The sequence below is a fragment of the Montipora capricornis genome, chromosome 7 (assembly GCF_036669925.1).
Source record: "Montipora capricornis isolate CH-2021 chromosome 7, ASM3666992v2, whole genome shotgun sequence".
In the NCBI taxonomy this organism is placed as follows: Eukaryota; Metazoa; Cnidaria; class Anthozoa; order Scleractinia; family Acroporidae; genus Montipora; species Montipora capricornis.
The window spans coordinates 49,458,242-49,478,194 of NC_090889.1; the positions used below are offsets into that span (position 1 = coordinate 49,458,242).

General features: G+C 47.4%; 28 non-coding genes across 28 annotated transcripts; 19 read left to right on the top strand and 9 right to left on the bottom strand.

The window, feature by feature from the left end:
- Window positions 1–1,066: 1,066 nt before the first annotated feature.
- Window positions 1,067–1,230, top strand: LOC138058425 (U1 spliceosomal RNA). Its single transcript, XR_011133950.1, has one exon. It is a non-coding gene; the product is annotated as a U1 spliceosomal RNA (small nuclear RNA).
- A 974-nt stretch (window positions 1,231–2,204) lies between these two features.
- Window positions 2,205–2,323, bottom strand: LOC138058586 (5S ribosomal RNA). The gene has a single exon (XR_011134081.1). It is a non-coding gene; the product is annotated as a 5S ribosomal RNA (ribosomal RNA).
- Window positions 2,324–2,590: 267 nt separating this feature from the next.
- LOC138058504 (U2 spliceosomal RNA) lies at window positions 2,591–2,783 on the top strand. The gene has a single exon (XR_011134023.1). It is a non-coding gene; the product is annotated as a U2 spliceosomal RNA (small nuclear RNA).
- Window positions 2,784–2,979: 196 nt separating this feature from the next.
- LOC138058406 (U1 spliceosomal RNA) lies at window positions 2,980–3,143 on the top strand. Its single transcript, XR_011133932.1, has one exon. It is a non-coding gene; the product is annotated as a U1 spliceosomal RNA (small nuclear RNA).
- Window positions 3,144–4,120: 977 nt separating this feature from the next.
- LOC138058587 (5S ribosomal RNA) lies at window positions 4,121–4,239 on the bottom strand. The gene has a single exon (XR_011134082.1). It is a non-coding gene; the product is annotated as a 5S ribosomal RNA (ribosomal RNA).
- A 269-nt stretch (window positions 4,240–4,508) lies between these two features.
- On the top strand, window positions 4,509–4,700 carry LOC138058492 (U2 spliceosomal RNA). Its single transcript, XR_011134011.1, has one exon. It is a non-coding gene; the product is annotated as a U2 spliceosomal RNA (small nuclear RNA).
- Window positions 4,701–4,894: 194 nt separating this feature from the next.
- On the top strand, window positions 4,895–5,059 carry LOC138058434 (U1 spliceosomal RNA). The gene has a single exon (XR_011133957.1). It is a non-coding gene; the product is annotated as a U1 spliceosomal RNA (small nuclear RNA).
- A 983-nt stretch (window positions 5,060–6,042) lies between these two features.
- LOC138058588 (5S ribosomal RNA) lies at window positions 6,043–6,161 on the bottom strand. The gene has a single exon (XR_011134083.1). It is a non-coding gene; the product is annotated as a 5S ribosomal RNA (ribosomal RNA).
- Window positions 6,162–6,429: 268 nt separating this feature from the next.
- On the top strand, window positions 6,430–6,620 carry LOC138058510 (U2 spliceosomal RNA). The gene has a single exon (XR_011134028.1). It is a non-coding gene; the product is annotated as a U2 spliceosomal RNA (small nuclear RNA).
- A 196-nt stretch (window positions 6,621–6,816) lies between these two features.
- Window positions 6,817–6,981, top strand: LOC138058376 (U1 spliceosomal RNA). The gene has a single exon (XR_011133904.1). It is a non-coding gene; the product is annotated as a U1 spliceosomal RNA (small nuclear RNA).
- A 983-nt stretch (window positions 6,982–7,964) lies between these two features.
- Window positions 7,965–8,083, bottom strand: LOC138058590 (5S ribosomal RNA). Its single transcript, XR_011134085.1, has one exon. It is a non-coding gene; the product is annotated as a 5S ribosomal RNA (ribosomal RNA).
- Window positions 8,084–8,351: 268 nt separating this feature from the next.
- Window positions 8,352–8,544, top strand: LOC138058502 (U2 spliceosomal RNA). The gene has a single exon (XR_011134021.1). It is a non-coding gene; the product is annotated as a U2 spliceosomal RNA (small nuclear RNA).
- Window positions 8,545–8,737: 193 nt separating this feature from the next.
- Window positions 8,738–8,901, top strand: LOC138058407 (U1 spliceosomal RNA). Its single transcript, XR_011133933.1, has one exon. It is a non-coding gene; the product is annotated as a U1 spliceosomal RNA (small nuclear RNA).
- A 982-nt stretch (window positions 8,902–9,883) lies between these two features.
- On the bottom strand, window positions 9,884–10,004 carry LOC138058349 (5S ribosomal RNA). Its single transcript, XR_011133881.1, has one exon. It is a non-coding gene; the product is annotated as a 5S ribosomal RNA (ribosomal RNA).
- A 271-nt stretch (window positions 10,005–10,275) lies between these two features.
- On the top strand, window positions 10,276–10,467 carry LOC138058493 (U2 spliceosomal RNA). The gene has a single exon (XR_011134012.1). It is a non-coding gene; the product is annotated as a U2 spliceosomal RNA (small nuclear RNA).
- A 196-nt stretch (window positions 10,468–10,663) lies between these two features.
- LOC138058408 (U1 spliceosomal RNA) lies at window positions 10,664–10,827 on the top strand. Its single transcript, XR_011133934.1, has one exon. It is a non-coding gene; the product is annotated as a U1 spliceosomal RNA (small nuclear RNA).
- Window positions 10,828–11,807: 980 nt separating this feature from the next.
- On the bottom strand, window positions 11,808–11,925 carry LOC138058358 (5S ribosomal RNA). Its single transcript, XR_011133890.1, has one exon. It is a non-coding gene; the product is annotated as a 5S ribosomal RNA (ribosomal RNA).
- A 267-nt stretch (window positions 11,926–12,192) lies between these two features.
- Window positions 12,193–12,386, top strand: LOC138058538 (U2 spliceosomal RNA). Its single transcript, XR_011134055.1, has one exon. It is a non-coding gene; the product is annotated as a U2 spliceosomal RNA (small nuclear RNA).
- A 255-nt stretch (window positions 12,387–12,641) lies between these two features.
- Window positions 12,642–12,805, top strand: LOC138058474 (U1 spliceosomal RNA). The gene has a single exon (XR_011133996.1). It is a non-coding gene; the product is annotated as a U1 spliceosomal RNA (small nuclear RNA).
- A 1,413-nt stretch (window positions 12,806–14,218) lies between these two features.
- On the top strand, window positions 14,219–14,410 carry LOC138058494 (U2 spliceosomal RNA). Its single transcript, XR_011134013.1, has one exon. It is a non-coding gene; the product is annotated as a U2 spliceosomal RNA (small nuclear RNA).
- A 199-nt stretch (window positions 14,411–14,609) lies between these two features.
- LOC138058409 (U1 spliceosomal RNA) lies at window positions 14,610–14,773 on the top strand. The gene has a single exon (XR_011133935.1). It is a non-coding gene; the product is annotated as a U1 spliceosomal RNA (small nuclear RNA).
- Window positions 14,774–15,752: 979 nt separating this feature from the next.
- On the bottom strand, window positions 15,753–15,871 carry LOC138058353 (5S ribosomal RNA). The gene has a single exon (XR_011133885.1). It is a non-coding gene; the product is annotated as a 5S ribosomal RNA (ribosomal RNA).
- Window positions 15,872–16,140: 269 nt separating this feature from the next.
- On the top strand, window positions 16,141–16,332 carry LOC138058496 (U2 spliceosomal RNA). Its single transcript, XR_011134015.1, has one exon. It is a non-coding gene; the product is annotated as a U2 spliceosomal RNA (small nuclear RNA).
- Window positions 16,333–16,529: 197 nt separating this feature from the next.
- Window positions 16,530–16,693, top strand: LOC138058410 (U1 spliceosomal RNA). Its single transcript, XR_011133936.1, has one exon. It is a non-coding gene; the product is annotated as a U1 spliceosomal RNA (small nuclear RNA).
- Window positions 16,694–17,674: 981 nt separating this feature from the next.
- LOC138058364 (5S ribosomal RNA) lies at window positions 17,675–17,795 on the bottom strand. Its single transcript, XR_011133895.1, has one exon. It is a non-coding gene; the product is annotated as a 5S ribosomal RNA (ribosomal RNA).
- A 268-nt stretch (window positions 17,796–18,063) lies between these two features.
- Window positions 18,064–18,255, top strand: LOC138058497 (U2 spliceosomal RNA). Its single transcript, XR_011134016.1, has one exon. It is a non-coding gene; the product is annotated as a U2 spliceosomal RNA (small nuclear RNA).
- Window positions 18,256–18,449: 194 nt separating this feature from the next.
- On the top strand, window positions 18,450–18,613 carry LOC138058412 (U1 spliceosomal RNA). Its single transcript, XR_011133937.1, has one exon. It is a non-coding gene; the product is annotated as a U1 spliceosomal RNA (small nuclear RNA).
- A 991-nt stretch (window positions 18,614–19,604) lies between these two features.
- LOC138058591 (5S ribosomal RNA) lies at window positions 19,605–19,723 on the bottom strand. The gene has a single exon (XR_011134086.1). It is a non-coding gene; the product is annotated as a 5S ribosomal RNA (ribosomal RNA).
- Between the last annotated feature and the right edge of the window lie 230 nt (window positions 19,724–19,953).

Here is a 19,953-nt window from a genome sequence, read left to right on the forward strand (position 1 = left end):
TACCTTTTGAAGTCCCTGATGTCAATGTACAAGATGTATTCCAGTCCTTTGGCGTTGTCCACTCTATGTCCGTGTTACTTTCGTGATTTCCCGTCCGTGGCAAATGGTACTCGTCTTGTTCTTATGTCTTTCAAGGAGTCTGTCCAGTCCATCCCGTCTACGCTGAGTGTTTCTGATTTTCCCGTTCGTGTGTGGTATGCAGGTCAACCTGTTGTCTGTCCTATTTGTCATGAAGGTGGTCATCTGCCTCGGGCCTGCCCTTTTTCGGGTCGGTGCCTGCGCTGTAAACAGCCAGGTCACAGGGCCGGGATTGTAAGCAGGCCTGGGGCCCGCCTCGTCCCAGTCTTCCAGTTCCTTCGTCCGTTCCTGTCCCTACTGTTCCTGCTCCGCCGGTCACTCAAATTGAATTTGTTCCTGTTTCCACCGTCTCAGTCAGTGCCCCAGTCTCGTCTCCTGCTCCCGTCAGTGTTCCTGTCAGTGTTCCTGCCAGTTCTCCTGTTTCGTTCCCTGTCCTTGTGCCATCCATCTCGTCAGATTCCTCTGCAACCATCTCGTCTTTTTCTGTTAGCAGCCCTGTCTCGTCTGTCTCGTCAGTGTCTACCAATGTTGAAGTGTCTGCTGATGTCGAAGAAGGAGAGATTGTCATGTCCGTCCCGCCAGTTCCTGATGAAGTTCCTGAGTCTCCAGCCCATTCAGTATCGTCTCTACTTTCGACCCTGTCCGATGTTAAAAGGTTAACCCGTCTCACCTTGTCAAGAATGAAACCAGGATCTGATCAGTCTACTGTCCTTAAACTCGTCAAAAGTCTAGCCAAGTCTCACAAGTTGTCTGTGTCCAGTGATGAAGTCGATCATGTCGTTGCCGGTAATTTTTTCGTTAGTCTGTCTCGTGTTCCTGTGTATGTCTGTTAAGAATTTTAAGAGGGGTGGGGTTCGATTCCCCAGCGAGTTTGGCGAGCTGGTGCTCCCCCGTTTGGTGGCACGGACATTTCACTTTGTCCGTGGCTGTCTTTTATGGCGCATGGGCATTGCACTCTCGCCCATGCTACCGCCAAAAAACAAAAAAAAAACTTACCTGACGCGGGAGGCACTGTGATCAGGGAGGCAGTCCTCTCAAGGTGAGGCTCTTTCATTGCACTTCGATTGGGTTGACCCTTGCGATTACCCCAAATGTGGGTAACTCGAGCGTATAATTTCTGGTAGTGGGGACCTGCGTTCGCGCTAGTCCCCGCACCAAACCCCGGTGGCAAAGTTGGCTAATGGGAAGGTTTGTTGGTAACGTTTCAGGCAGGGCAGGGAAGGAGATGCGGTGGCGGTGTAAGGACTAAGGAAGGTGAGTTGTATTTGTGAAGTCCACTGCTGAAATTGTAGGTGAATGTTCCGTACTTGGTGCACTGAAAAACTGTGATTTCATTTCTCTCATTCTTGGCCGTACAGAGAGGGAGACGACGTGTTTATTTCAGCCGCATCGATTTCCATCGATAGACGAGTGAGACAAGAAAATGCCAGCGGGTCGAGCTCTTATCCTCGTGCATCGTTTCGAAAACGTAAGTGGATGTGTGTTTGTACTGCTCCATCGCGATAGATTTATTTTGCGTTGTGTTATGTTGCGTTCTGGAGAGCCCGTTTTGCATTGAGTAACTGAGGACCCGCCAGATCAGTTGGCGTTACATTTCTGTGGCCAACACTTTGTGGTTTCTCTATGTTATCAGTTAATTGGATTGTTATCATAAAAGTAAATCTTTCATGGTCAGGATAGTGTCTTATCGGCCCTTTGAATACGTACTGTCCGTGTTGAGCAGGGAACAGTAAGACTTTGAAGTGCGCTACGTCACGTAAGTCACGTTTTCGCAAGATCAATGTTGTAGTGTTGTAGCCTTCGTTGTATACATATCATCCGGGCTAGGTTAACTTCCATCTAATGCATAACAGTGCATGCATTTTTTACTTGTCGTATCCTGTTCTTTGCTCACACGAAAAGATACGTTTCATGTCATAAACGTTGGATTGATAAGATCTCGCGCGCACGCGCTCCCTGGGAATACAAGTTCCACTTTCTCGTGTGAACTATTTTGTTTTTGTCGTATGTCTCATCTTTGACATATCGTTGGCATGTTGTGTTCAAAAAACCTGGTTTGGAATGTTCTTTCATTGAAAGAAACTGAGATTTTTTGAGATAATCAAGTGTACAGAAGGAAAAAGGGAAGCCTACAACACGGGGTATTCCCAGGCGGTCTCCCATCCAAGTACTAACCCCGCCCGACAGGGCTTAACTTCGGTGATCGGACGAGAACCGGTGTTTTCCCTGTGGTATGGTCGTAGACAAGTAATTTGCCGTGAAAATTAACTTTGTTATAAGGGAAAATGAAAACGAGGTCAGAGCAAGCACAATGTGCATTTGTCCTCTTGCCGTCAACGCAAGTGCCATGCAATGCTGGTGCTGCTGCCCACTGTACAAGAGCGATCGTTGTGTGCGCCTCGCTTTCAGGTTGGCTTTGGGCATTCCTTCCTTGGCACGGATTGTAATCGGACCACCATATCTCGTGGCCATGAGACTGGGAGCACCTTGTCCGCCGTGAGCATTTACGGGCATCGCTTCTCGGCCTTTTGGCTAAGATCAAGTGTAGTATCTGTTCTTATCAGCTTAATATCTGATACGCTGCTCATCGAGCAGCTCATATATTAAACTGATTTTTGGAACTGGGCCGTGGAAAAGAGGCTTGCCTCGTCCCGGCCACGGGTTGCCTCGGTATAGCACTACCTCCGAGCGTGGGCCCACTTCCCTCTGGGGAAGAAATAATCAAGTGAAAGCAGAAAAAGTGACCAAGCAACCAACCTTCACATTCTCTTCTCTTTTCTAGGGTAGCATAGCAGCGAGTGGACAGCACGACACACGACAGGACGAGGAGCACGTGACCCCCATTACCACATGGTATGCGCAGACAAGTTGCGTTTTGCGGTCCCGGAGAGCTGAAAAGGCATACTTACCTGACGCGGGAGGCACTGTGATCAGGGAGGCAGTCCTCTCAAGGTGAGGCTCTTTCATTGCACTTCGATTGGGTTGACCCTTGCGATTACCCCAAATGTGGGTAACTCGAGCGTATAATTTCTGGTAGTGGGGACCTGCGTTCGCGCTAGTCCCCGCACCAAACCCCGGTGGCAAAGTTGGCTAATGGGAAGGTTTGTTGGTAACGTTTCAGGCAGGGCAGGGAAGGAGATGCGGTGGCGGTGTAAGGACTAAGGAAGGTGAGTTGTATTTGTGAAGTCCACTGCTGAAATTGTAGGTGAATGTTCCGTACTTGGTGCACTGAAAACTGTGATTTTATTCTCTTTCATTCTTGGCCGTACAGAGAGGAGAGACGGCGTGTTTATTTCAGCCGCATCGATTTCCATCGATAGACGAGTGAGACAAGAAAATGCCAGCGGGTCGAGCTCTTATCCTCGTGCATCGTTTCGAAAACGTAAGTGGATGTGTGTTTGTACTGCTCCATCGCGATAGATTTCTTTTGCGTTGTGTTATGTTGCGTTCTGGAGAGCCCGTTTTGCATTGAGTAACTGAGGACCCGCCAGATCAGTTGGCGTTACATTTCTGTGGCCAACACTTTGTGGTTTCTCTATGTTATCAGTTAATTGGATTGTTATCATAAAAAGTAAATCTTTCATGGTCAGGATAGTGTCTTATCGGCCCTTTGAATACGTACTGTCCGTGTTGAGCAGGGAACAGTAACACTTTGAAGTGCGCTACGTCACGTAAGTCACGTTTTCGCAAGATCAATGTTGTAGTGTTGTAGCCTTCGTTGTATACATATCATCCGGGCTAGGTTAACTTCCATCTAATGCATAACAGTGCATGCATTTTTTACTTGTCGTATCCTGTTCTTTGCTCACACGAAAAGATACGTTTCATGTCATAACGTTGGATGGATAAGATCTCGCGCGCACGCGCTCCTTGGGAATACAAGTTCCACTTTTCTCGTGTGAACTATTTTGTTTTTGTTGTATGTCTCATCTTTGACATATCGTTGGCATGTTTGTGTTCAAAAAACCTGGTTTGGAATGTTCTTTCATTGAAAGAAACTGAGATTTTTTGAGATAATCAAGTGTACAGAAGGAAAAAGGGAAGCCTACAACACGGGGTATTCCCAGGCGGTCTCCCATCCAAGTACTAACCCCGCCCGACAGGGCTTAACTTCGGTGATCGGACGAGAACCGGTGTTTTCCCTGTGGTATGGTCGTAGACAAGTAATTTGCCCGGTGAAAATTAACTTTGTTATAAGGGAAAATGAAAACGAGGTCAGAGCAAGCACAATGTGCATTTGTCCTCTTGCCGTCAACGCAAGTGCCATGCAATGCTGGTGCTGCTGCCCACTGTACAAGAGCGATCGTTGTGTGCGCCTCGCTTTCAAGTTGGCTTTGGGCATTCCTTCCTTGGCACGGATTGTAATCGGACCACCATATCTCGTGGCCATGAGACTGGGAGCACCTTGTCCGCCGTGAGCATTTACGGGCATCGCTTCTCGGCCTTTTGGCTAAGATCAAGTGTAGTATCTGTTCTTATCAGCTTAATATCTGATACGCTGCTCATCGAGCAGCTCATATATTAAACTGATTTTTGGAACTGGGCCGTGGAAAAGAGGCTTGCCTCGTCCCGGCCACGGGTTGCCTCGGTATAGCACTACCTCCGAGCGTGGCCCACTTCCCTCTGGGGAAGAAATAATCAAGTGAAAGCAGAAAAAGTGACCAAGCAACCAACCTTCACATTCTCTTCTCTTTTCTAGGTAGCATAGCAGCGAGTGGACAGCACGACACGACAGGACGAGGAGCACGTGACCCCCATTACCACATGGTATGCGCAGACAAGTTGCGTTTTGCGGTCCCGGAGAGGCTGAAAAGGCATACTTACCTGACGCGGGAGGCACTGTGATCAGGGGAGGCAGTCCTCTCAAGGTGAGGCTCTTTCATTGCACTTCGATTGGGTTGACCCTTGCGATTACCCCAAATGTGGGTAACTCGAGCGTATAATTTCTGGTAGTGGGGACCTGCGTTCGCGCTAGTCCCCGCACCAAACCCCGGTGGCAAAGTTGGCTAATGGGAAGGTTTGTTGGTAACGTTTCAGGCAGGGCAGGGAAGGAGATGCGGTGGCGGTGTAAGGACTAAAGAAGGTGAGTTGTATTTGTGAAGTCCACTGCTGAAATTGTAGGTGAATGTTCCGTACTTGGTGCACTGAAAAACTGTGATTTCATTTCTCTCATTCTTGGCCGTACAGAGAGGGAGACGACGTGTTTATTTCAGCCGCATCGATTTTCCATCGATAGACGAGTGAGACAAGAAAAATGCCAGCGGGTCGAGCTCTTATCCTCGTGCATCGTTTCGAAAACGTAAGTGGATGTGTGTTTGTACTGCTCCATCGCGATAGATTTCTTTTGCGTTGTGTTATGTTGCGTTCTGGAGAGCCCGTTTTGCATTGAGTAACTGAGGACCCCGCCAGATCAGTTGGCGTTACATTTCTGTGGCCAACACTTTGTGGTTTCTCTATGTTATCAGTTAATTGGATTGTTATCATAAAAAGTAATATTTCATGGTCAGGATAGTGTGTCTTATCGGCACCCTTTGAATACGTACTGTCCGTGTTGAGCAGGGAACAGTAAGACTTTGAAGTGCGCTACGTCACGTAAGTCACGTTTTCGCAAGATCAATGTTTGTAGTGTTGTAGCCTTCGTTGTATACATATCATCCGGGCTAGGTTAACTTCCATCTAATGCATAACAGTGCATGCATTTTTTACTTGTCGTATCCTGTTCTTTGCTCACACGAAAAGATACGTTTCATGTCATAAACGTTGGATTGATAAGATCTCGCGCGCACGCGCTCCCTTGGGAATACAAGTTCCACTTTCTCGTGTGAACTATTTTGTTTTTGTCGTATGTCTCATCTTTGACATATCGTTGGCATGTTGTGTTCAAAAAACCTGGTTTGGAATGTTCTTTCATTGAAAGAAACTGAGATTTTTTGAGATAATCAAGTGTACAGAAGGAAAAAGGGAAGCCTACAACACGGGGTATTCCCAGGCGGTCTCCCATCCAAGTACTAACCCCGCCCGACAGGGCTTAACTTCGGTGATCGGACGAGAACCGGTGTTTTCCCTGTGGTATGGTCGTAGACAAGTAATTTGCCGTGAAAATTAAACTTTGTTATAAGGGAAATGAAAACGAGGTCAGAGCAAAGCACAATGTGCATTTGTCCTCTTGCCGTCAACGCAAGTGCCATGCAATGCTGGTGCTGCTGCCCACTGTACAAGGGCGATCGTTGTGTGCGCCTCGCTTTCAAGTTGGCTTTGGGCATTCCTTCCTTGGCACGGATTGTAATCGGACCACCATATCTCGTGGCCATGAGACTGGGAGCACCTTGTCCGCCGTGAGCATTTACGGGCATCGCTTCTCGGCCTTTTGGCTAAGATCAAGTGTAGTATCTGTTCTTATCAGCTTAATATCTGATACGCTGCTCATCGAGCAGCTCATATATTAAACTGATTTTGGAACTGGGCCGTGGAAAAGAGGCTTGCCTCGTCCCGGCCACGGGTTGCCTCGGTATAGCACTACCTCCGAGCGTGGCCCACTTCCCTCTGGGGAAGAAATAATCAAGTGAAAGCAGAAAAAAAGTGACCAAGCAACCAACCTTCACATTCTCTTCTCTTTTCTAGGTAGCATAGCAGCGAGTGGACAGCACGACACGACAGGACGAGGAGCACGTGACCTCCATTACCACATGGTATGCGCAGACAAGTTGCGTTTTGCGGTCCCGGAGAGATTGAAAAGGCATACTTACCTGACGCGGGAGGCACTGTGATCAGGGAGGCAGTCCTCTCAAGGTGAGGCTCTTTCATTGCACTTCGATTGGGGTTGACCCTTGCGATTACCCCAAATGTGGGTAACTCGAGCGTATAATTTCTGGTAGTGGGGACCTGCGTTCGCGCTAGTCCCCGCACCAAACCCCGGTGGCAAAGTTGGCTAATGGGAGGTTTGTTGGTAACGTTTCAGGCAGGGCAGGGAAGGAGATGCGGTGGCGGTGTAAGGACTAAGGAAGGTGAGTTGTATTTGTGAAGTCCACTGCTGAAATTGTAGGTGAATGTTCCGTACTTGGTGCACTGAAAAACTGTGATTTCATTTCTTTCATTTTTGGCCGTAGAGAGAGAGAGACGACGTGTTTATTTCAGCCGCATCGATTTCCATCGATAGACGAGTGAGACAAGAAAATGCCAGCGGGTCGAGCTCTTATCCTCGTGCATCGTTTCAAAAACGTAAGTGGATGTGTGTTTGTACTGCTCCATCGCGATAGATTTCTTTTGCGTTGTGTTATGTTGCGTTCTGGAGAGCCCGTTTTGCATTGAGTAACTGAGGACCCGCCAGATCAGTTGGCGTTACATTTCTGTGGCCAACACTTTGTGGTTTCTCTATGTTATCAGTTAATTGAATTGTTATCATAAAAAGTAAATCTTTCATGGTCAGGATAGTGTTGTTATGCACCCTTTGAATACGTACTGTCCGTGTTGAGCAGGGAACAGTAAGACTTTGAAGTGCGCTACGTCACATAAGTCACGTTTTCGCAAGATGAATGTTGTAGTGTTGTAGCCTTCGTTGTATACATATCATCCGGGCTAGGTTAACTTCCATCTAATGCATAACAGTGCATGCATTTTTTTACTTGTCGTATCCTGTTCTTTGCTCACACGAAAAGGATACGTTTCATGTCATAAACGTTGGATGGATAAGATCTCGCGCGCGCACGCGCTCCCTTGGGAATACAAGTTCCACTTTCTTTCTCGTGTGAACTATTTTGTTTTTGTGTATGTCTCATCTTTGACATATCGTTGGCATGTTGTGTTCAAAAAACCTGGTTTGGAATGTTCTTTCATTGGAGGAAACTGAGATTATTTGAGATAATCAAGTGTACGGAAGGAAAAAGGGAAGCCTACAACACGGGGTATTCCCAGGCGGTCTCCCATCCAAGTACTAACCCCGCCCGACAGGGCTTAACTTCGGTGATCGGACGAGAACCGGTGTTTTCCCTGTGGTATGGTCGTAGACAAGTAATTTGCCGTGAAAATTAACTTTGTTATAAGGGAAAATGAAAACGAGGTCAGAGCAATCACAATGTGCATTTGTCCTCTTGCCGTCAACGCAAGTGCCATGCAATGCTGGTACTGCTGCCCACTGTACAAGGGCGATCGTTGTGTGCGCCTCGCTTTCAGGTTGGCTTTGGGCATTCCTTTCCTTGGCACGGATTGTAATCGGACCACCATATCTCGTGGCCATGAGACTGGGAGCACCTTGTCCGCTGTGAGCATTTACGGGCATCGCTTCTCGGCCTTTTGGCTAAGATCAAGTGTAGTATCTGTTCTTATCAGCTTAATATCTGATACGCTGCTCATCGAGCAGCTCATATATTAAACTGATTTTTTGGAACTGGGCCGTGGAAAAGAGGCTTGCCTCGTCCCGGCCACGGGTTGCCTCGGTATAGCACTACCTCCGAGCGTGGCCCACTTCCCTCTGGGGAGAAATAATCAAGTGAAAGCAGAACAAGTGACCAAAGCAACAACCTTCACATTCTCTTCTCTTTTCTAGGTAGCATAGCAGCGAGTGGACAGCACGACACGACAGGACGAGGAGCACGTGACCCCCATTACCACATGGTATGCGCAGACAAGTTGCGTTTTGCGGTTCCGGAGAGATTGAAAAGGCATACTTACCTGACGCGGGAGGCACTGTGATCAGGGAGGCAGTCCTCTCAAGGTGAGGCTCTTTCATTGCACTTCGATTGGGTTGACCCTTGCGATTACCCCAAATGTGGGTAACTCGAGCGTATAATTTCTGGTAGTGGGGACCTGCGTTCGCGCTAGTCCCCGCACCAAACCCCGGTGGCAAAGTTGGCTAATGGGAAGGTTTGTTGGTAACGTTTCAGGCAGGGCAGGGAAGGAGATGCGGTGGCGGTGTAAGGACTAAGGAAGGTGAGTTGTATTTGTGAAGTCCACTGCTGAAATTGTAGGTGAATGTTCCGTACTTGGTGCACTGAAAAAACTGTGATTTTATTTCTTTCATTTTTGGCCGTACAGAGAGGCGAGACGACGTGTTTATTTCAGCCGCATCGATTTCCATCGATAGACGAGTGAGACAAGAAAATGCCAGCGGGTCGAGCTCTTATCCTCGTGCATCGTTTCAAAAACGTAAGTGATGTGTGTGTTTGTACTGCTCCATCGCGATAGATTTCTTTTGCGTGTGTTATGTTGCGTTCTGGAGAGCCCGTTTTGCATTGAGTAACTGAGGACCCGCCAGATCAGTTGGCGTTACATTTCTGTGGCCAACACTTTGTGGTTTCTCTATGTTATCAGTTAATTGGATTGTTATCATAAAAAGTAAATATTTTTATGCTCAGGATAGTGTGTTATCGGCACCCTTTCAATACGTACTGTCCGTGTTGAGTAGGGAACAGTAACACTTTGAAGTGCGCTACGTCACATAAGTCACGTTTTCGCAAGATGAATGTTATAGTGTTGTAGCCTTCGTTGTATACATATCATCCGGGCTAGGTTAACTTCCATCTAATGCATAACAGTGCATGCATTTTTTACTTGTCGTAGCCTGTTCTTTGCTCACACGAAAGGATACGTTTCATGTCATAAACGTTGGATGGATAAGATCTCGCGCGCACGCGCTCCCTTGGGAATACAAGTTCCACTTTCTCGTGTGAACTATTTTGTTTTTGTGTGTATGTCTCATCTTTTGACATATCGTTGGCATGTTGTGTTCAAAAAAGCTGGTTTGGAATGTTCTTTCATTGAAGGAAACTGAGATTTTTGAGATAATCAAGTGTACGGAAGGAAAAAGGGAAGCCTACAACACGGGGTATTCCCAGGCGGTCTCTCCCATCCAAGTACTAACCCCGCCCGACAGGGCTTAACTTCGGTGATCGGACGAGAACCGGTGTTTTCCCTGTGGTATGGTCGTAGACAAGTAATTTGCCCGTGAAAATTAACTTTGTTATAAGGGGAAAATGAAAACGAGGTCAGAGCAATCACAATGTGCATTTGTCCTCTTGCCGTCAACGCAAGTGCCATGCAATGCTGGTGCTGCTGCCCACTGTACAAGGGCGATCGTTGTGTGCGCCTCGCTTTCAAGTTGGCTTTGGGCATTCCTTTCCTTGGCACGGATTGTAATCGGACCACCATATCTCGTGGCCATGAGACTGGGAGCACCTTGTCCCGCTGTGAGCATTTACGGGCATCGCTTCTCGGCCTTTTGGCTAAGATCAAGTGTAGTATCTGTTCTTATCAGCTTAATATCTGATACGCTGCTCATCGAGCAGCTCATATATTAAACTGATTTTTGGAACTGGGCCGTGGAAAAGAGGCTTGCCTCGTCCCGGCCACGGGTTGCCTCGGTATAGCACTACCTCCGAGCGTGGCCCACTTCCCTCTGGGGAAGAAATAATCAAGTGAAAGCAGAAAAAGTGACCAAGCAACCAACCTTCACATTCTCTTCTCTTTTCTAGGTAGCATAGCAGCAGCGAGTGGACAGCACGACACGACAGGACGAGGAGCACGTGACCTCCATTACCACATGGTATGCGCAGACAAGTTGCGTTTTGCGGTTCCGGAGAGCTGAAAAGGCATACTTACCTGACGCGGGAGGCACTGTGATCAGGGAGGCAGTCCTCTCAAGGTGAGGCTCTTTCATTGCACTTCGATTGGGTTGACCCTTGCGATTACCCCAAATGTGGGTAACTCGAGCGTATAATTTCTGGTAGTGGGGACCTGCGTTCGCGCTAGTCCCCGCACCAAAACCCCGTGTGGCAAAGTTGGCTAATGGGAAGGTTTGTTGGTAACGTTTCAGGCAGGGCAGGGAAGGAGATGCGGTGGCGGTGTAAGGACTAAGGAAGGTGAGTTGTATTTGTGAAGTCCACTGCTGAAATTGTAGGTGAATGTTCCGTACTTGGTGCACTGCAAAACTGTGATTCATTTCTCTCATTTTTGGCCGTAGAGAGAGGGAGAGGGCGTGTTTATTTCAGCCGCATCGATTTCCATCGATAGACGAGTGAGACAAGAAAATGCCAGCGGGTCGAGCTCTTATCCTCGTGCATCGTTTCAAAAACGTAAGTGGATGTGTGTTTGTACTGCTCCATCGCGATAGATTTCTTTTGCGTTGTGTTATGTTGCGTTCTGGAGAGCCCGTTTTGCATTGAGTAACTGAGGACCCGCCCAGATCAGTTGGCGTTACATTTCTGTGGCCAACACTTTGTGGTTTCTCTATGTTATCAGTTAATTGGATTGTTATCATAAAAAGTAAATCTTTTATGGTCAGGATAGTGTCTTATGCACCCTTTCAATACGTACTGTCCGTGTTGAGTAGGGAACAGTAAGACTTTGAAGTGCGCTACGTCACATAAGTCACGTTTTCGCAAGATGAATGTTGTAGTGTTGTAGCCTTCGTTGTATACATATCATCCGGGCTAGGTTAACTTCCATCTAATGCATAACAGTGCATGCATTTTTTACTTGTCGTAGCCTGTTCTTTGCTCACACGAAAGGATACGTTTCATGTCATAAACGTTGGATTGATAAGATCTCGCGCGCACGCGCTCCCTTGGGAATACAAGTTCCACTTTCTCGTGTGAACTATTTTGTTTTTTTGTTGTATGTCTCATCTTTGACATATCGTTGGCATGTTGTGTTCAAAAAAGCTGGTTTTGGATGTTCTTTCATGGAGGAAAACTGAGATTTTTTGAGATAATCAAGTGTACGGAAGGAAAAAGGGAAGCCTACAACACGGGGTATTCCCAGGCGGTCTCCCATCCAAGTACTAACCCCCCCGACAGGGCTTAACTTCGGTGATCGGACGAGAACCGGTGTTTTCCCTGTGGTATGGTCGTAGACAAGTAATTTGCCGTGAAAATTAACTTTGTTATAAGGGAAAATGAAAACGAGGTCAGAGCAAGCACAATGTGCATTTGTCCTCTTGCCGTCAACGCAAGTGCCATGCAATGCTGGTGCTGCTGCCCACTGTACAAGGGCGATCGTTGTGTGCGCCTCGCTTTCAGTTGGCTTTGGGCATTCCTTCCTTGGCACGGATTGTAATCGGACCACCATATCTCGTGGGCCATGAGACTGGGAGCACCTTGTCCGCCGTGAGCATTTACGGGCATCGCTTCTCGGCCTTTTGGCTAAGATCAATTGGTAGTATCTGTTCTTATCAGCTTAATATCTGATACGCTGCTCATCGAGCAGCTCATATATTAAACTGATTTTTTGGAACTGGGCCGTGGAAAAGAGGCTTGCCTCGTCCCGGCCACGGGTTGCCTCGGTATAGCACTACCTCCGAGCGTGGCCCACTTCCCTCTGGGGAAGAAATAATCAAGTGAAAGCAGAACAAGTGACCAAGCAACCAACCTTCACATTCTCTTCTCTTTTCTAGGTAGCATAGCAGCGAGTGCTGAGTGGACAGCACGACACGACAGGACGAGGAGCACGTGACCTCCATTACCACATGGTATGCGCAGACAAGTTTGCGGTTCCCGGAGAAATTGAAAAGGCATACTTTCCTGGAGTTTTGACATATGGTATGGCGCATACGGTCCCGGAGACTGAAAAGGCATCTTACCTGACGCGAAGGCACTGTGATCAGGGGAGGCAGTCTTCTCAAGGTGAGGCTCTTTCATTGCACTTCGATTGGGTTGACCCTTGCGATTACCCCAAATGTGGGTAACTCGAGCGTATAATTTCTGGTAGTGGGGACCTGCGTTCGCGCTAGTCCCCGCACCAAACCCCGGTGGCAAAGTTGGCTAATGGGAAGGTTTGTTGGTAACGTTTCAGGCAGGGCAGGGAAGGAGATGCGGTGGCGGTGTAAAGGACTAAGGAAGGTGAGTTGTATTTGTGAAGTCCACTGCTGAAATTGTAGGTGAATGTTCCGTACTTGGTGCACTGCAAAACTGTGATTGTTATTATTTTCATTTTTGGCCGTAGAGAGAGGCGAGAGGGCGTGTTTATTCGCCGCATCGATTTCCATGATAGACGAGTGAGACAAGAAAATGCCAGCGGGTCGAGCTCTTATCCTCGTGCATCGTTTCGAAAACGTAAGTGGATGTGTGTTTGTACTGCTCCATCGCGATAGATTTCTTTTGCGTTGTGTTATGTTGTTGCGTTCTGGAGGAGTGCCCTGTTCGTGCATTGACGTAAATGATGGACCAGATCAGTCCTTTGATCAGTTGGCCTTTATTTTCTGTGGCCAACACTTTGTGGTTTCTCTATGTTATCAAGTAATTGAATTGTTATCATAAAAAGTAAATATTTTATTGTCAGGATAGTGTGTTATCACCCTTTCAATACGTACTGTCCGTGTTGAGTAGGGAACAGTAACACTTTGAAGTGCGCTACGTCACATAAGTCACGTTTTCGCAAGATGAATGTTATATTTGTGTTGTAGCCTTCGTTGTATACATATCATCCGGGCTAGGTTAACTTCCATCGTAATGCATAAAAGCCTGCTGCATTTTTTACTTGTCCGCCTCCTGTTCTTTGTCACACGAAAGGATACGTTTCATGTCATAAACGTTGGATGGATAAGATCTCGCGCCCACGCGCTCCCTTGGGAATACAAGTTCCACTTTCTCGTGTGAACTATTTTGTTTTTGTTGTATGTCTCATCTTTGACATATCGTTGGCATGTTGTGTTCAAAAAAGCTTGTTTGGAATGTTCTTTCATTGGAGGAAACTGAGATTATTTGAGATAATCAAGTGTACGGAAGGAAAAAAGGGAAGCCTACAACCGGGGTATTCCCAGGCGGTCTCCCATCCAAGTACTAAGCCCGCCCGACAGGGCTTAAAGTGATCGGACGAGAACCGGTGTGTCCTGCCGTGAAAATTTAACGTCCAGAACTTCGTCCATCTGTGGACTCGCTGCCAATCTGAGGTTCCGCCCCCCCGTGACAATTAACTTTGTTATCCCGGAATGAACCTCGTCAGAGCAATCACAATGTGCATTTGTCCTTGCCGTCAACGCAAGTGCCATGCAATGCTGGTACTGCTGCCCACTGTACAAGGGCGATCGTTTGTGCGCCTCGCTTTCAAGTTGGCTTTGGGCATTCTTTCCTTGGCACGGATTGTAATCGGACCACCATATCTCGTGGCCATGAGACTGGGAGCACCTTGTCCGCTGTGAGCATTTACGGGCATCGCTTCTCGGCCTTTTGGCTAAGATCAAGTGTAGTATCTGTTCTTATCAGCTTAATATCTGATACGCTGCTCATCGAGCAGCTCATATATTAAACTGATTTTTGGAACTGGGCCGTGGAAAAGAGGCTTGCCTCGTCCCGGCCACGGGTTGCCTCGGTATAGCACTACCTCCGAGCGTGGCCCACTTCCCTCTGGGGAAGAAATAATCAAGTGAAAGCAGAAAAAAGTGACCAAGCAACCAACCTTCACATTCTCTTCTCTTTTCTAGGTAGCATAGCAGCGGTGGACAGCACGACACGACAGGACAGGACGAGGAGCACGTGACCCCCATTACCACATGGTATGCGCAGACAAGTTGCGTTTTGCGGTTCCGGAGAGATTGAAAAGGCATACTTACCTGACGCGGGAGGCACTGTGATCAGGGAGGCAGTCCTCTCAAGGTGAGGCTCTTTCATTGCACTTCGATTGGGTTGACCCTTGCGATTACCCCAAATGTGGGTAACTCGAGCGTATAATTTCTGGTAGTGGGGACCTGCGTTCGCGCTAGTCCCCGCACCAAACCCCGGTGGCAAAGTTGGCTAATGGGAAGGTTTGTTGGTAACGTTTCAGGCAGGGCAGGGAAGGAGATGCGGTGGCGGTGTAAGGACTAAGGAAGGTGAGTTGTATTTGTGAAGTCCACTGCTGAAATTGTAGGTGAATGTTCCGTACTTGGTGCACTGCAAAACTGTGATTTTCATTTCTCTCATTTTGGCCGTAGAGAGAGAGCGAGACGGGCGTGTTTATTTCAGCCGCATCGATTTCCATCGATAGACGAGTGAGACAAGAAAATGCCAGCGGGTCGAGCTCTTATCCTCGTGCATCGTTTCAAAAACGTAAGTGGATGTGTGTTTGTACTGCTCCATCGCGATAGATTTCTTTTGCGTTGTGTTATGTTGCGTTCTGGAGAGCCCGTTTTGCATTGAGTAACTGAGGACCCGCCAGATCAGTTGGCGTTACATTTCTGTGGGCAAACACTTTGTGGTTTCTCTATGTTATCAGTTAATTGGATTGTTATCATAAAAAGTAAATCTTTCATGCTCAGGATAGTGTGTTATGCACCCTTTCAATACGTACTGTCCGTGTTGAGTAGGGAACAGTAACACTTTGAAGTGCGCTACGTCACATAAGTCACGTTTTCGCAAGATGAATGTTATAGTGTTGTAGCCTTCGTTGTATACATATCATCCGGGCTAGGTTAACTTCCATCTAATGCATAACAGTGCATGCATTTTTTACTTGTCGTAGCCTGTTCTTTGCTCACACGAAAGGATACGTTTCATGTCATAAACGTTGGATGGATAAGATCTCGCGCGCACGCGCTCCCTTGGGAATACAAGTTCCACTTTCTCGTGTGAACTATTTTGTTTTTGTCGTATGTCTCATCTTTGACATATCGTTGGCATGTTGTGTTCAAAAAAGCTGGTTTGGAATGTTCTTTCATTGAGAAAACTGAGATTTTTTGAGATAATCAAGTGTACGGAAGGAAAAAGGGAAGCCTACAACACGGGTATTCCCAGGCGGTCTCCCATCCAAGTACTAACCCCGCCCGACAGGGCTTAACTTCGGTGATCGGACGAGAACCGGTTGTTTTCCCTGTGGTATGGTCGTAGACAAGTAATTTGCCGTGAAAATTAACTTTGTTATAAGGGGAAATGAAAACGAGGTCAGAGCAATCACAATGTGCATTTGTCCTCTTGCCGTCAACGCAAGTGCCATGCAATGCTGGTGCTGCTGCCCACTGTACAAGGGCGATCGTTGTGTGTGCGCCTCGCTTTCAAGTTGGCTTTGGGCATTCTTTCCTTGGCACGGATTGTAATCGGACCACCATATCTCGTGGCCATGAGACTGGGAGCACCTTGTCCGCTGTGAGCATTTACGGGCATCGCTTCTCGGCCTTTTGGCTAAGATCAAGTGTAGTATCTGTTCTTATCAGCTTAATATCTGATACGCTGCTCATCGAGCAGCTCATATATTAAACTGATTTTTGGAACTGGGCCGTGGAAAAGAGGCTTGCCTCGTCCCGGCCACGGGTTGCCTCGGTATAGCACTACCTCCGAGCGTGGCCCACTTCCCTCTGGGGAAGAAATAATCAAGTGAAAGCAGAAACAAGTGACCAAGCAACCAACCTTCACATTCTCTTCTCTTTTCTAGGTAGCATAGCAGCGAGTGGACAGCACGACACGACAGGACGAGGAGCACGTGACCTCCATTACCACATGGTATGCGCAGACAAGTTGCGTTTTGCGGTTCCGGAGAGAGGCTGAAAAGGCATACTTACCTGACGCGGGAGGCACTGTGATCAGGGAGGCAGTCCTCTCAAGGTGAGGCTCTTTCATTGCACTTCGATTGGGTTGACCCTTGCGATTACCCCAAATGTGGGTAACTCGAGCGTATAATTTCTGGTAGTGGGGACCTGCGTTCGCGCTAGTCCCCGCACCAAACCCCGGTGGCAAAGTTGGCTAATGGGAAGGTTTGTTGGTAACGTTTCAGGCAGGGCAGGGAAGGAGATGCGGTGGCGGTGTAAGGACTAAGGAAGGTGAGTTGTATTTGTGAAGTCCACTGCTGAAATTGTAGGTGAATGTTCCGTACTTGGTGCACTGAAAACTGTGATTTTATTTCTCTCATTCTTGGCCGTAGAGAGAGCGAGAGGACGTGTTTATTTCAGCCGCATCGATTTCCATCGATAGACGTGAGACAAGAAAATGCCAGCGGGTCGAGCTCTTATCCTCGTGCATCGTTTCGAAAACGTAAGTGGGATGTGTGTTTGTACTGCTCCATCGCGATAGATTTCTTTTGCGTTGTGTTATGTTGCGTTCTGGAGAGCCCGTTTTGCATTGAGTAACTGAGGGACCCGCCAGATCAGTTGGCGTTACATTTCTGTGGCCAACACTTTGTGGTTTCTCTATGTTATCAGTTAATTGGATTGTTATCATAAAAAGTAAATATTTTCATGCTCAGGATAGTGTGTTATGCGGCCCTTTCAATACGTACTGTCCGTGTTGAGCAGGGAACAGTAAGACTTTGAAGTGCGCTACGTCACGTAAGTCACGTTTTCGCAAGATGAATGTTATAGTGTTGTAGCCTTCGTTGTATACATATCATCCGGGCTAGGTTAACTTCCATCTAATGCATAACAGTGCATGCATTTTTTACTTGTCGTATCCTGTTCTTTGCTCACACGAAAGGATACGTTTCATGTCATAAACGTTGGATGGATAAGATCTCGCGCGCACGCGCGCTCCCTTGGGAATACAAGTTCCACTTTCTCGTGTGAACTATTTGTTTTTTGTTGTATGTCTCATCTTTGACATATCGTTGGCATGTTGTGGTTCAAAAAAAGCTGGTTTGGAATGTTCTTTCATGAAAGAAACTGAGATTTTTTGAGATAATCAAGTGTACAGGAAGGAAAAAGGGAAGCCTACAACACGGGGTATTCCCAGGCGGTCTCCCATCCAAGTACTACTAACCCGCCCGACAGGGCTTTACTTCGGTGATCGGACGAGAACCGGTGTTTTCCCTGTGGTATGGTCGTAGACAAGTAATTTGCCGTGAAAATTAACTTTGTTATAAGGGGAAAATGAAAACGAGGTCAGAGCAAGCACAATGTGCATTTGTCCTCTTGCCGTCAACGCAAGTGCCATGCAATGCTGGTGCTGCTGCCCACTGTACAAGGGCGATCGTTGTGTGCGCCTCGCTTTCAGGTTGGCTTTGGGCATTCCTTCCTTGGCACGGATTGTAATCGGACCACCATATCTCGTGGCCATGAGACTGGGAGCACCTTGTCCGCCGTGAGCATTTACGGGCATCGCTTCTCGGCCTTTTGGCTAAGATCAAGTGTAGTATCTGTTCTTATCAGCTTAATATCTGATACGCTGCTCATCGAGCAGCTCATATATTAAACTGATTTTTGGAACTGGGCCGTGGAAAAGAGGCTTGCCTCGTCCCGGCCACGGGTTGCCTCGGTATAGCACTACCTCCGAGCGTGGCCCACTTCCCTCTGGGGAAGAAATAATCAAGTGAAAGCAGAAAAAGTGACCAAGCAACCAACCTTCACATTCTCTTCTCTTTTCTAGGTAGCATAGCAGCGAGTGGACAGCACGACACGACAGGACGAGGAGCACGTGACCCCCCATTACCACATGGTATGCGCAGACAAGTTGCGTTTTGCGGTTCCGGAGAGCTGAAAAGGCATACTTACCTGACGCGGGAGGCACTGTGATCAGGGAGGCAGTCCTCTCAAGGTGAGGCTCTTTCATTGCACTTCGATTGGGTTGACCCTTGCGATTACCCCAAATGTGGGTAACTCGAGCGTATAATTTCTGGTAGTGGGGACCTGCGTTCGCGCTAGTCCCCGCACCAAACCCCGGTGGCAAAGTTGGCTAATGGGAAGGTTTGTTGGTAACGTTTCAGGCAGGGCAGGGCAGGGAAGGAGATGCGGTGGCGGTGTAAGGACTAAGGAAGGTGAGTTGTATTTGTGAAGTCCACTGCTGAAATTGTAGGTGAATGTTCCGTACTTGGTGCACTGAAAAAACTGTGATTTCATTTCTCTTCATTCTTGGCCGTAGAGAGAGCGGAGACGACGTGTTTATTTCAGCCGCATCGATTTCCATCGATAGACGAGTGAGACAAGAAAATGCCAGCGGGTCGAGCTCTTATCCTCGTGCATCGTTTCAAAAACGTAAGTGGATGTGTGTTTGTACTGCTCCATCGCGATAGATTTCTTTTGCGTTGTGTTATGTTGCGTTCTGGAGAGCCCGTTTTGCATTGAGTAACTGAGGACCCGCCAGATCAGTTGGCGTTACATTTCTGTGGCCAACACTTTGTGGTTTCTCTATGTTATCAGTTAATTGAATTGTTATCATAAAAAGTAAATATTTTATGGTCAGGATAGTGTGTTATCGGCCCTTTGAATACGTACTGTCCGTGTTGAGTAGGGAACAGTAAGACTTTGAAGTGCGCTACGTCACATAAGTCACGTTTTCGCAAGATCAATGTTATAGTGTTGTAGCCTTCGTTGTATACATATCATCCGGGCTAGGTTAACTTCCATCTAATGCATAACAGTGCATGCATTTTTTTTACTTGTCGTATCCTGTTCTTTGCTCACACACGAAAGGATACGTTTCATGTCATAAACGTTGGATTGATAAGATCTCGCGCGCACGCGCTCCCTTGGGAATACAAGTTCCACTTTCTCGTGTGAACTATTTTGTTTTGTTGTTGTATGTCTCATCTTTGACATATCGTTGGCATGTTTGTGTTCAAAAAAAGCTGGTTTGGAATGTTCTTTCATGGAGGAAACTGAGATTATTTGAGATAATCAAGTGTACGGAAGGAAAAAGGGAAGCCTACAACACGGGGTATTCCCAGGCGGTCTCCCATCCAAGTACTAACCCCGCCCGACAGGGCTTAACTTCGGTGATCGGACGAGAACCGGTGTTTTCCCTGTGGTATGGTCGTAGACAAGTAATTTGCCGTGAAAATTAACTTTGTTATAAGGGGAAATGAAAACGAGGTCAGAGCAATCACAATGTGCATTTGTCCTCTTGCCGTCAACGCAAGTGCCATGCAATGCTGGTGCTGCTGCCCACTGTACAAGGGCGATCGTTGTGTGTGCGCCTCGCTTTCAGGTTGGCTTTGGGCATTCCTTTCCTTGGCACGGATTGTAATCGGACCACCATATCTCGTGGCCAT